General features: G+C 39.3%; 1 protein-coding gene across 2 annotated transcripts in view; it reads right to left on the reverse strand.

Moving 5' to 3' along the window:
- Positions 1-5,096, reverse strand: part of st6galnac5a (ST6 (alpha-N-acetyl-neuraminyl-2,3-beta-galactosyl-1,3)-N-acetylgalactosaminide alpha-2,6-sialyltransferase 5a) — a 60,349-nt gene that overhangs the window by 14,889 nt on the left and 40,364 nt on the right. The gene's annotated exons all lie outside the window — the stretch shown is intronic.

Genomic DNA, 5,096 nt, shown 5'->3' on the forward strand with positions numbered 1-5,096 from the left:
ACGTTATTCATGGTCAAACTGGTGTGGGATTAAGCTCCTAAGTTTTCATCAGTCACATTTCACCATGTAAAACGACTGTTTGTATGAGTTTGTAATGGTTTGACTCTCTTTATAAAGTGCTTCCTGGCTCCCCCCGTCTCCAAACTTTGAGGCCCGGCAGCTCTCTGTTTACAAGCCTAGTAGAGACAAACTGTTTTGATTGGTTGTTTGGGAAATGTGGTGTGTTTGAGGAAATGGGAAAATAGGTTTCATGGTGCAGTCACGCACTTCCTGGTCACAAAACTTTCTGTAAATGTGCATATTATGAAAAAATTATTCATCATTAAATGTGGTTTTAACATTACTTTTATAAAGTTTGAAGTCCGTGTTGTCCAATCCAGCTCACTGTTTTTTACAGAAGCCCTGTGAAAGCATCACAGCTTTGCCGATCTCAGAGTGTTAAAAGAAAAAAAATTCCTGTATCCGCATCGTGATCCGGAACATCACCAAAATTTAAAGTTGTGTTCCTTGGCCCAGTACCCACATGTGATAAAAATGTCATGACAATCCGTCCTCGAGTTTTTGAGTAATGTTGTCCACAGACAGAACGACAGACATACGCGACCAAAAACATTACCTCGCCCTTGGCGGAGGTAATAATTCTCTAAACAAATGTTGGTTCTTTTGAAACCCCTGACAAGTTGACTGTAACTCTTTTTTTTTCTGTTGAATCCAAGTGAAAGCAGGAATTTGCCACGTAGAKAGAAAAGCTCACTTTGCAGAACTTTTACAAAACGCCTCGTTGAGCGTTTGAGGCAGAAAACGTTGTTTTGACAAACAGACAGCGACAGAGCCTCCAGGGTACGTGTAGCTTGTCATATCACTTTGTGAGGGGTTGAAAACCCCCCAGGGTCGTACAAAGATTCAACTTAAATCCCTCACACACACACACACACACACACACACACACACACACACCAACAAAGGACTGTGTTGACCTCTAATATTGTCATTCTGTGGCATGAAATGCTCATGAATGCTGATTTAAATATGAAACGTGAGATTTTCAAAACAAAATACATCCAACAAGAACCCAGACACCACTGAATATAAACTGTAGAAAGCAATATGGGCACCTTTCTGTTTTATTTATATTTATCACCTTGTAACTTTGATAAACGTCCATTATATTTTACTTTATAACCATTTTATAATGCATTAAAAAAACTAATAGAAATTTTGCTTTTGTCTAATCAGCCACAACCTTTTACTTCAGAAAATGTGATGGATTTAAAATTTGAGCTTTATGAAGGAATTTTAAGTATTCCTTGTTTGCTTTTATTTTATTTTTCTCACCTTGAACTATCCAAGCTATTTGTTCCTACAAATAAAATAAGTTATTTGCTGCAGAACATTTATTTTGATGGAGAAAAAAAATCAAATTATTTTCCTTTAAATCTCACAGGCATTTGGATATTTCTCATTTTAATTGAATTTAACATATTTTCATCTGATTTGATGGGAAAAATATGTTTTAATGTAAAAATTAAAAAGTGGTTATTTAGGGTTTTGCAGTTTGTTTTTGATAAAAAGACAAAATATTAAATAAGAACCAGACAGACAGAAGCATCCTCCTGAACTGGCCCTCAACCGGCCCTGAACTTGTCCTCTGCTGGTGTTATACTGGCCCTGAACTTGTCCTCTGCTGGTGTTATACTGGCCCTGAACTTGTCCTCTGCTGGTGTTATACTGGCCCTGAACTGGTCCTCTGCTGGTGTTATACTGGTCCTGAACTGGTCCTCTACTGGCCCTGAACTTGTCCTCTGCTGGTGTTATACTGGCCCTGAACTGGTCCTCTGCTGGTGTTATACTGGCCCTGAACTGGTCCTCTGCTGGCCTTGAACTGGTCCTCTACGGACCCTGAACTGGTCCTCTACTGGCCCTGAACTGGTCCTCTGCTGGCCCTGAACTGGTCCTCTGCTGGCCCTGAACTGGCCCATATTGCATTGGGAGTGAAGAACTACCTGAATAAATAAATGTTGGTTTGTTTGAATGCCGTGCAGGAACTGATCTGTTTCAACATAAAGCAGTTTCTCTGACTCTGATGCTGCAAAAGAAATTTCACTTTAGTAAAAAAAAAAAAAGTGCAACATCTCACTTCAAACACCTGAAGAGTAAAGTTTTCTCCGTTAAGCTGCTGAACATCCAGTTTTCTGTAAATCCAAACTCATCTTCATGGAACTCACAGCTCAACATGAGTTTTGTCTCCTGTCCAGCACCGACCCTCAGCTGTAGAGTCTGACTGTTCTGCAGATGATCTGACTCTTTGTTGTAACTCAGTAAAAAAAAAAAAAAAACTGTTTTGCTCCTTGCTGCTCCAGGCCTTTTTGTCACATTTGACCTAAATTCACACAAAACACGTCRGACATTTCTTTAGGGTGAACAAACTCATTTTAAACAAGCAGTATAAACTTTCTGCTGATTGTCTGATTGTTTTCTCCTCTCAGACTTATTTATATAAATGAATCTCTGCCTGTTGATTGGTCTTTGAGGGGCTGCTGTGACTCTGATGAATGAATCATTATTTTTACTTCCTGATTACAGCAGCTGAGTCTGGAYGAGTCTGATCATCTGGATGCTTGGGTTTTCTGTTAACATCACTTTGAATTTTTACTTTTATTGTTTCTTTTATTACAGTTCATGTATTATGACTTGTTTTATGTTTGAATCTTGTTTTTGCTTGTTTCTCCTCTGGCACCACATTTACAAGATTTACATTTTTTCTTTGTTTAAATACAGAATCATAAGAAGCCTCACTCCTCTGCATACTTGTACACAGAGATTTCTACAAGTGCAGATACTGTTGTTGGATAAATTAATTATCACGACACAAGGGATGACAAACAAGCAGCAGATCTGGTTGAGCTCTCTTTTACTTGCCGCAAGGAATTCATATACAGACATGGTACAATACGTACGATGTCACAAACATGAACTGAATTTCTGTACAACAGTCAGGTTTTTAAAGAGTCCCTTTCAAAGGGTGTTGAATGTCCTGTTATACGACTATGCAATCTCCTGTTCTCCCCAGGCGTTACCCAACAGTTCATCTATTTGGCCCACCAGCCTAATAGCGGGTCGCTAACCTACCGTATTTATTCATGTATAATATGATCTCATGTATAATACGACCCCCCCGAGCTTAAAAAGCATAAAAAATTTAATCCTAAAACCACCTCCAATTTCATACAGACCTCAAGATTTTTCAACCTTTGCAGTCTTTATACATATCAGTAAAATGATCATTGGACTGTTCATTTTATTTTAACAACATATGTACTAAAAGGTATTTTGACAACAAATATGTTATTAGCTGTAGCAGCATCATATGAATTCTGACATTTCACATATAGTCCACCAGGNCATTTCACATATAGTCCACCAGGAGGCGCCAACACAAAAGTCAGAGACTTCACATGAGATTTGGACCATCTTGTGGGGGAAAGCAGATTACTTCCTACTCGCGAGCGCCCCCTCTGGTGGGGAAACTTTTTTCAGGGATACAAACTATTTTAGAACACTGGTAGACGGCAGCCATTACAGACGGACATGTGTGTTTGTTGTTGTTCCAGCAGCGGTTCGGTCACATGCTAATGTCATTAGTTTGTTATCATTACTGAGCTTCAGGAATACTCCCCCCCACTTTTTCCACATCATGTCGCCTGCCTGGATCTGTTATTATCTCGCTCGGAAGCACGGAGGAGTGTCAGAGGTGAGCTCGTTTCAACTGCTTTTTACAACGCGGTCTCATTTCCGGACTCAATAATTTTGCCAATATTTCAGTTAAAAATACATAAGTAAAAATATTTATCTGAGTATAATACTACCCCCCTACTTTATGGATGATTTTATGGATTTAATTTTACGTATTATACTTGAAAAAATACAATAATTCTACTCTGCAAGCTAAATAAACAAGTTACAAAGATATGCATTCACATCTGTGTTTTTACACACGTTTCCATCCACAAGCCATGAATTCAGTTAAAGTAGATAAACACATATCCGCAGTATTAATATATCTTGTAATTAAATGAACCATAATATTTTAGACCACAATTTTAACCAACAACTGTGCAGAAAAACTTACATGTGGTCATGTGACTACATGTAAAACTTACAAGAAAACAGTCAGACTCATGTAGTGTTCCAGTACTGGAAAAGCCACAGCGTATTATTTAGGTAATGACTGAGAGCAGAGTTGTTTAATGTGCAAACACAAACATGGATGCTTCTTGAGTTTGTTGGGAGCAGTGCTGGTTGTAGTCTGACAGCTGATGGGAGGAAGGGTCTCCGATAACGCTCCTTTGTGCATTTAGGATGCAGCAGTCTGTCACTGAAGGAGCTCTGCAGTTCAGCCACAGTTCCATGCATCAGGTGGGAGGAGTTTTCTGTTATTGATGTTATTTTAGCCATAGTCATTCTGTCTCCCACCACCTGCACTGAGTTGAGGGGGCATCCCAGCACAGAGCTGGCCTTCCTGATGAGCTTATTCAGCCGCTTCCTCTCAGCTGCTGCTCCAACAAACCATGCCATAAAAGAAGGTCTCCAGGAGCGCCCCCTGCACTCCAGAGGACCTCGGCCTCCTCGGCCTCCTCTGCCTTGGGCCGAATTTTGACACCTCGGAACCTAAACTGTGCAGGAATGTTTACTTGGGGTTTTAAAAACTTTTTTTAAGTTTTGTTTTACTCTTTAAACACCTGAAATGTTTCATTTCAAAGATGCAGCTCCTGTTTTAAACCATTGAACATGAAATTTTCATGAGGCATGGCCTCTTTCTCTCCTGCATGAACATAAATCATTATGTGTGGAGCTGTTCTACATCTTGTTGTTTGCATGTGTTGATGTGTGTTGCACCTGTAGGAGTGAGCTTAAGGTGAATTAAGCTTTTCCCACATCTCTCATACACAAGATTATGAGGAAACTTTTATCAAGGTATTTCTCATTACTTGTTAATATCTTGACTGTGCGAAGTGAAAAGTGACAATAAGTGAGCGTTCAGACGAGTTCAAGTTGATTCATAAAAGACTATGCAATCATTTATTTACACAAATTGA

The sequence above is a fragment of the Austrofundulus limnaeus genome, unplaced genomic scaffold (assembly GCF_001266775.1).
Source record: "Austrofundulus limnaeus strain Quisiro unplaced genomic scaffold, Austrofundulus_limnaeus-1.0 Scaffold97, whole genome shotgun sequence".
Lineage (NCBI taxonomy): Eukaryota > Metazoa > Chordata > Actinopteri > Cyprinodontiformes > Rivulidae > Austrofundulus > Austrofundulus limnaeus.